The following is a 9,255-nucleotide window of genomic DNA, read 5'->3' as shown; positions in this document are numbered from 1 at the left end:
GATTTTTTCTTTTAAAACCCGGGGTTTTTCTTTTTTTTTTTTTTTTTTTTTTTTGTTTTTTAGTGGGGAAATGTGAGGAGGAGCTTGTGGGAGCCTCTTAGTGATCATCACAGTGGGAAGTGGGGGTGGGGAGGATAGATATGTTCATTGCATTTTTAAATACATTGAAACGCTGCATGGAAATTGTTGGGAAAGGTAAGATAAACAGAAGTGTGGAACATGGGAGTTAGAGAGAGAGAGAGGAACAAAACCCTCTGAATAAAAAGCTGGAGTTTGTTCTAGCGCTCTGGAAGTGACGGCACCACGAACAGATCAGCGGCCTGACACAGAACCGGCACGAGCCAGTCAACACTTTGACTTAATATTCATATATGATCCATGAAACGGGGAAGCATGACGGAAACAGCAAAGGCAAAAGTTGTTTTTTTTGTTTCTTTTTCCCAACAAATACTTTAAGCAGTTAAAAAGAGATTTTAATAAAATTAAAATAAATAAAAGGATGGAGCAGTGGGGCATTTGGGGCAGGAGGGTGGCAACCTGTCCAGGATGTCCGACGACCGCTGGAGAAACGAACCGGCTTCCCAGCAAACCTTCTACGATCAGCAGCTGTAGATGAATGGATAACTGAATAGATAGACCTTTGACCCTTGATGGGCTAAAATGTTTAATTAAAGTTATATTTATTTCCCTTTTGTTGAAAACCAGAATGATAACAAAGTGCATTTGTAACATCCAAACATCTGGTGTTTATACCCGCAGCACGGGAAGCGAGGTGAATCTTATTTGGGCCCACAGTTTCCCACTCCTCCATGCTCCCTGCCTGTTAAAGATGCCAACACTTCATGGTAATTTAAAGCTCAAAAGTTGAGTAAGTATTGCATGTGCAGGTGCGTAGTGTGATGGGTGAACAAAGTGATTTCGAGCCGTCAAGTCAGGCTAAGTGTTTGAAGTTCAAAGGTCGGTCCCGAACGCCTACTTTGTTTCCCCATTTGAAAGTTTTCTTATTTCTCTTGTTTCCAGCCCGGTGCAGCTCGGGCGCCAGCAGGAGCTCCAACTCTCTCAGGTTGGACAGCTTGTTCAAGTCGAATGCTATTAGTTCTGGGTCAGCGCCCGGGCTTTCTCCACACCCCAACAACACCTTTTCACCAGCCAGGTATTCCAGCCGCCATTAATCAGAGCGGTGACAGCCCATGGATGTCAGTAAATATGTTTCCTTCGCTGCCTCTTTCTTCCTCCACTTTTCTTTCACACTTTCTGTGCTTTCAGAGCCCCTACACTCGGTCTCCTTGTTCTTCAGGGCTTTGGCAAATGGAAGTGTGCGAGATAGAGAAGCAAGCAGATATAGAAAGTATAGTTGGAAAGCTCGCTTTGCAACATATTGTCGGGAAACGGGAGACGCCAACTACCCAAGGGGCAAAAATTCCCTCGTCCTCCCTTACATTTCGACGCTTTAAATGCATATTTTGTGGTGAACATAAGCGCCGGCCAGGTGCTTATGAATCTTGTCGACACAAAATGTCTTCTCACAACGTGACATTTCCTCTCCTGCGCCTGTGCGGCTGACAGGCGGATGGGCTGTGGCCAGCTCTGTGGCTCCTTTACGTGTGTGTGAGAGAGGGTGACACGCGGGCGTGGGGCCAACAGCAGCCAGTTGGAGGAACTGGGCGCCCATCTTGGTTGGCAAACCCAGAGACAGCTGCAGCGTAGCCACCCGCGGCCGTGCAATCAGGTTGGAGGCTACAGATTGCTGATAATGCTGCAGCCTGCGCCCCCTGACAGTCAAACAAAACAAAACAAAAAAAAAAAAAAAAAACACGAGGCGTTTCTGGGGGAAAGTAAGTAAGTGAGAGCTGGAGCCAAACGACTGGAGGAGGCAGCGCGGGGAACCGACGAGGAGATAAAGTGAGAGGAAACGCCGCGAAACGACTGGTGACCTTTTGCGGAGATGGATTTGTTTACCAACAAGAAACGGCTACTCTGAGTTGACCTTCACAGGAAGCCGGAGCTGACGGCTCTCGTCGTTTCATCTTCTCGCCCACGCGTCTGCTCCCTCCACCTCAGCGGAGGAATGTTTCTCTCCGTCTTGTCAATAGATGGAACCCTATCACATCAGTTTAGCGGCGCATGTTCATTTAGTCATGAACAAATGACCAAACTGCTCCACGGCAACAGCCTTATTACCATTAACCGCTGTGCTAAGTGGAAACACTGATGGAGAAAAAAAGAAAGGAGGGTTTCAAACTGCATGCAGTAAAGTTGCATCATTTTTTACCAACATTTCATTGTAGTGTTTTGTGGTGGAAAACTTTTCAGATTATTTGTTTGCTTCCTGTTACATTTTCTCCCTGAAGTTGAGATTGGGGCTCCTCTTCCTGTTGAGAACAACCAGCAGTGTTTCAATGTAGACTTGGTGGATTCTGGGATGAGGGGGTCAAAGGTTAACTGGTTGAGCTTAACAGCACCTGTGGATAGCAGGTTATTATTCACCCAGATGTATTTGTGAACACACCGAGTCAGGATTGAACTCGTAGCGTCAGACTGTAACCGTGGTAACACAACAACCAAACAACAACGATCATTCTTTGGATCTTAGTTTTAAATGCTAAGCAATTAAAAGTATTCTGTTTGATTTTTGTTAAAACCTAATAAACTGATAATAGTAGTGAAAAAAATGAAGTTTGATCCTCCCGAAAGTTGAATTGGTCAGAATGTTCTCACTGAACTACAAGCTGAGAGTTTTTCTGAGTCATTTAGTCAACGTCTGTTGTAAGAAATTATATGGCAACCAAACAAACACTGATTTAATACAATTATGATTAAACACCTCGCAAAACAATCCAACCACAAAGCGAGAAATTAGTGGGAATAAGTAGAACTAACTTAGCGAAGAAAAAAAAAAGAAGTTAGAGCATTAAATGCAATAAAGCACAGTTGATACTAAAGGAAGTTTAAAAGTCGTTAAGCCCAGAGTAGTTTGTGTCCGGGGTGTTGGTCCGTCCACAAAACAGGAGCAGCAACTGCAAAGACCTCCTACTTTCCAGCTTTGATGTCTGAACATTTAAAAGCATCTGTTTAGGATCGAGAAGTATCTTGGCGTCGTGAAAGATTTTTTAGATAAGGTGAGCCAAGCCATTAAAAAAAAAAAAGAAACTAAAAACCACACGATGAAGTCTTAAAACCCATCCAGTAACGGACAGGAAGCCAACAGATGGAGGGTGGAGTTATAAGCTTCTGTTTTTATAGTTCCTGTCAAAGGTCTAGCAGCAGCAGCAGCAGCAGCAGCAAATACAAGCTGCAGACAATAAAGAGATGACTGATACGTGATCCCGTCTATATATGTAGAGACACAAGCAGGAATGACTTTCTCAGAACCCTTTTAAATGAAACACGGCGAGTCTTTACCGTAAGAAATCATTTAAAACTTTGATTGGGGGACAGTTTTTCTCTCATTACATTTTAAAAATCTTTCAAAAAATGTGAAAGTTTTTCAGAAAACTCAACAACAAGTAGCCCAAAATGTCTGATTTAATAAAGAAGGTCACTTTAAAGAGACAGTTCAACAGTTTTAAAGCAAGATTATGGTGAAAGATTATGTTTTTACATATATATTAGTTATGTTGACCAAAAACCCTTTGGGGAAATGTAATCATTTACTTTTTTTTTTTTTTAATAACCAACCAGTACAAGTGTGGTGATGAAATGAAGTTCATGAAATGGCATCAGTGAAAAAAAACTTCAGCTTGGAGTTTTATATTATATTATATTATATTATAGATGTAGGCCTGAATGTTACAATAACAAAACAAAAAACTTGTAAATGAATATATCTGACACCAGCCAACAGATGGCAGTGTTGAGCTAAGACAGCTAAACAGTTTCTTCACAGCCTCAGTAGAGAAATTATTTCATAAAGATGTTGACAGATAAAATAAAAAGGGTTTGCAATTTATAACCTTGACTATGACTTTGTGTTTTTATGATGTGAAACACTTTGAATGGCCTTGTTGCTGAAATATGTGGTATACAAATTAAGTTGACTGAAGACTTTTTTCTTTTTTTCAATTTTTTTTACATTTAAAATAGCGTGTGCCTAAATGTAATCGACTAAATCTGTGAGGTTCCTGATTATCAAAGGACTCATGTCACCGACTGCATGAGAGAACAAACCAGGTCCAGTTAGTTTGAATAAGCTGCTAACAACTGGGAACATTTATATTAGTAATGCTAAGTTTTAGGACCAGAACAGCCTCAATTTCGTCAATCAATTTGTTTAATAAATGTGTTTTTACATAAAAATGAATCATTTAAAGAAACTGACATACACACATTAAATTTATACGTTTGTGGTGCATATGTTCCTTGTCTGCAGGCAAACTGCTTAGCAGCATAAGAACTCAAAGAGTATTTTAAGTTATTTTATGATCCATTGTAGAACAGAAAATATAAAATACCAACCCATATTAGAAATACCGTCAACTGAAGTTTAATGTATAGCTTTACAAATTTATTTGTGCATTTAGTAAATTATGTGCATATTTATGCTGCTATTTTATTTGACTAAAGTGTTAATAAAACAGTCACATTCATATACTTCTTAGATAAATTGCTTATTAAAATGCAAAAAACATAAAAGGGGTCCTGAATAATCCCCAAAGTCAAACAGCTTTAGTGTGATTTAAATAAACACTTGATACCCATTTATAATTGAGAGCTACTGGAATGTAAAATATTAACAGCCAAGACCGTCAGTCTGTTTCTGTTAAAAAAGCTCTGCATTGCACACTTACAGTCTGAGTCAATCTTTCATAATTGCCCGGCATTTGACCTCCACAAACTGGAGTTAATTATTGAAGGACTGTCTGACGCTCGAGCTAGAAATCCTGCAGGAAACTGTGGTGCAGGCTGAAAGTGCAGGCAAAGCTGCTGCGGCTGCAAAAAAAGGTAAGAAATAAAAAGAGAGCAGATACATTTATAGGCACACTAACAGCCCTTAACACAAACTTTCTTCTGAAAAGCTGCTAAGTAAAAAGGCAAAGCTGTCTGGGAAGGGCTATTCAGAGCACAATAAAAGAAGTCTTCATATTCCTTAGGATTTAGTTCTAACTTAAAATTAATGCACGGAAAATAAAAATTTTAACTACAACATTTTTGAAGAGGTGTAAAAGTGGCTTGCAAAAGTGTGTATGTCTTTTGGAATACAGCGTCCTGATCTGACTCGAATCGGGGTTTTTAACGCTGCAAATTAGCAACAATGCTAATGTTAGCTTCGATAGCTAACCTTAGTAGCTATTGAAAGTACTAGCATGAGGACAGAAAGAACCGTACAGCAGGCCTGCTATGGAGAAACCTGCTGCCAAAAGCCCTGAGAACTAAAAACAGACGGTGTGAGGCAGCACTTGTCTAAAACGAATTAAAAAATGATTGAAAAGTAAAAAAAAAAAATGTGATAAAACAAAAAATCATAGTCCCCGTTTCTCTGAAGATTACAGCTGAAGTTGGTAATGATCTGCAGGTTTCTGAATGCTGAGGAGGAAATAGAGCTTTGGCTCAGCTTTGTGCAGCAGAAGCATCAGAACAACAGGAAGTTCACGATTTACATTGAAATGAAATCCAAACCGAACATTTCATGGAGCTCTAATGGCTTATCTTTGCATACAATAATCAAAAATAAAGACAACTTTATTGTGCATTTCATAAATAAGCAATTCATGGATAGACTTATATTATTTAAAGATGGATCAAAAGAACCAGAATCTACGGAGATTCACGAGTTTTAATAAATTGAGAAATGGGACTGGATTCTGACGCTGACACCAGGAAATGTGGTTTGGTACTTCCTGCAGCAAGTCCTCAAGCCTTTTAAGTCAACGGTTGAGTTCAAGAAAATTGGTAACAAACGAGTACAACAAAATGGTCGATACAATACTCAACGCAGGAAAAACAGATAGATGAAGATGATAAGCACTTTATGCTTATATTTATTGTTCGGCATTTTCCTAAAGGCAGATTTTCATAAGCTCGTATTAAGACATTATACTCACCCACATGCTCATAGACGTGATATTGATCATGCGTCTATCCCGATATATATTTCTTGATTTATTGCCCAGTCCTAGTAAGTACAGTAAAAAAAAAGCCATGCTTATTACTTTCTGATTGCACCACACATCATCAGTGTCAGAAAGCAACACCGAAATTGACCAAAAACACATTCTGTCAAACTGCAGTGTTTCTGGGTGAGTGTGGATGACACAAAGTGGGTGCTTGTTGGCGTGTCACAATAAAATAATAAAATAAAAACTTTTCAAAGGAAAGAACATGATACCTGAACACGGTTCAAAGAACGTGAGACATGGGCTGCAGGGGTAGGCCCTCAATGCTGCATCTGTTTTTGCTGTGGAAAGGCACCAACGGATTTGTCAGTGTTCGTGACTAATGGAGACAACATGGTCTGATGTTTTTTTGTTTTTTTTTTGTATAAAGGAATGCATTCATTTATTTTCTCTCATTTGATTTTCTCATGCAGACAAACTGTGACTATGGTGGACTGGCTCAAACCGTGTCTGGCAGTGCACTTCACTGTCTATACCTGAAGGGCATCAAAACAAAGCCAGCCTTCATGTTCCACATCAAGTCAGTCTTTTTTTTGGTGACACAAGCTATTATGCATTCAACTGACTAGCTCTACAGACATAAGAAACAATAGTGTCTGCTGTGGGTTTGTAATAAGTGGGTTTTTTTATTCTTGGAGACTAAATTATTCACCACAGATGAGGAAATATTGTACTCAGTCTTTAACTTACTGTGTTTAAAGGTAGGAGTTCCCAGATTATATTTTTGGCTTTGATTACATTTTTCAAGCCTTTGTGTTTCCATGGTGGCAGGATCAAACAAGATAAAATTTAAGTAAGAACTGGAAAGCCTGGACTTTTAAGCGTAATCCACATATATTTTTTTTTTTATAAAACTTTATCCATTCCAAACTCAGTGTTCATGTGTGCTGATTGAGTCAAAAATGTCGTCATTGACTACAGGGAAAGTTGAAGAACTTTCTAGGTGGCTCTTCTTTGTCATTATTCTGTCCACTTTGTACAACTCTGGCAGCAAAACCTTGACTCCGCCAAACACACTTCTCATCGTGACCAAAGAGCTCAATCTTTGCTACATCTGACCATAAAACCGTTCTCCATTAGACTTTTTGGTTTATCCATGTTAGCAGCTGAAGGTTTCAACCGTGCTTTTATGTGTACGTTGTGAAGTAAGGGTCTTTTTTGGGGGGTCAGCAACTCAGTAAATGATGCAAAACTAGCTTCACGGTGGACACACGCTGCTTTTGGAGCTTTTGACAAGTGTGATCTTTAACAGGACGATCTGGACCTGAAGTAATTCGCTGTTTGTTGTACCCAGGCTGTTGTCTGGTGCTGGTGGGGCTGATGAGTCATCAAGTCCATAATGAGTGGCTGTAAACGTCTTATTGTGCCCTTATGAGCAAACAGGATCTACCCACAGCACATAGAGTGATACAATCTAGTCGGTAGCTCTGATTATTAATATTGAATTCATTTCTAGATTGAGTTCAGAAATAAACTAAAAACACAAATAAAATATGCTGCATCCGCAATAAGTTTCAGCTCAGGTTTGAGATTTTATTTGTAGATCAACAGAAATACATAAAAATACAAAGCATCACATCTACTGTTTTTTTTTTTTTAGCGGGGGCAAAAAATGGAAAGGAAATATTTATACAAGAAATCTAAAAAGACCAATTCAGGACCGTAAATTGCCTCTAATGATTACAACAGAAACTTTGAAATGGAAGAAACAAACATGACAGCTATAACCTTCAGAGTGTGTAAAAAAAAAAAAAAAAGGACAAATTTGCTTTCAAAACTTTCCCTACAGGGTAATTACATCAACCACAAGGGTTTTAAGATCCCAACAGAATCAGGGCTGCTGCGTTCAAGGACACGAGAAGCTCTACGGAGAGCTGGCTTGTTCCAGACTGGTAGATGCTACTGTTTCTGAAACAACCCAACACTTTGAAAGTTTGCACGATTAAAAATGATCGCTTAGGATCGGCCCGCGTATGTGTAATGGCACTATGTCGCTGCTTTTTCTTCTGTTGCAGATTAGCACCAATGGGGTGCCATTAACATCAAGAGCCAGGTTCATGTAAATAAAGACAGAAAAAACAACATATTGTTCATGCACGCCCACTGAGTCTTTGTCTAGTGTTATAGAACCAGAAGGAAATTGATCCACTTCCACTTGAGTGGGTGGGTGAAAGAAAATGGGTTCAAAGCTGTGACTGTTTTTACAATTTAGCAACAGCTTTTACCAAGTTTTCTTTTTTGTTGTTTTTCTTTCATTATTTGTTCTCCTGCTTCTAAATCCATCAAAAGTTTGAAGGTTAATGGTCACAATTAAACACCTTAACATTGTATATGTACAGAGACCTGAAAATTATAATAATAATAATGAAAAAAAAAATTAAGACACTACTGTTATTTACACGCTGCTGTTGAACTACACGTTTCCCTTTATAAAAAGCTTAAAAATGAATCTGCCTCATGTTAACATGTTTATAAAAACAAAAAAACTACAACCCAGACCTGCCTGCAGTGTTTTCTATCCTCCAACACACAACTTGGACTTGGGCTAAAAAAAAAACAAAAAAACATAACATTTGCAAAAATAAATTGAAATTCTCACAAGTTGGTTAACTTCTCTTTCAGTTATTTATGATCCAGATGTTTCTGTTTTTCTCCAGTCCTGAATGTGCAAAAAGTCAGCGTGGCTAAAAATACGACCAAAAGTTAAATCGCCAACAAAGCAGAGGCCTCTTCCTGCTCTCTGAACACATCAAAGCTTTCTGCAGAGTATTCACATCACACTTACGAGTGTGCAGCTCTGTCATTGAAAAGTGTGAAGAATACAATGTCTGTCGTTTTCAAGTCCCGTTTCGGTACGCATTACATGTACAATCGAAGATGATGCAAACATTATGCAACGTGGAGAGGCTTCCTGAAAGTAACGCATGTTAAACATCTAATCTCTAATTCTACATGCTGGAATATTGATTTTATTTTTTTATATTTTTTTCAAACACAAGTGCATTTTTCCTCCTGGTGACCTTTGGTGAGATTCACTGTCTCTTAGTACTCCTGTAATGTTTTAAAGAGCTTTACTTCCTATTCTCTCCTCATGAATCCTTCACAATCTGACTTATTTGTTGCTGGACTGACTGACATTTTC

Source organism: Poecilia latipinna, unplaced genomic scaffold, assembly GCF_001443285.1.
Source record: "Poecilia latipinna isolate Pla-1442-1.1 unplaced genomic scaffold, P_latipinna-1.0 Scaffold1113, whole genome shotgun sequence".
Classification (NCBI taxonomy): Eukaryota; Metazoa; Chordata; class Actinopteri; order Cyprinodontiformes; family Poeciliidae; genus Poecilia; species Poecilia latipinna.
The sequence above is the reverse complement of the archived record's forward strand: the minus strand, read 5'-3'. Positions refer to the sequence as shown.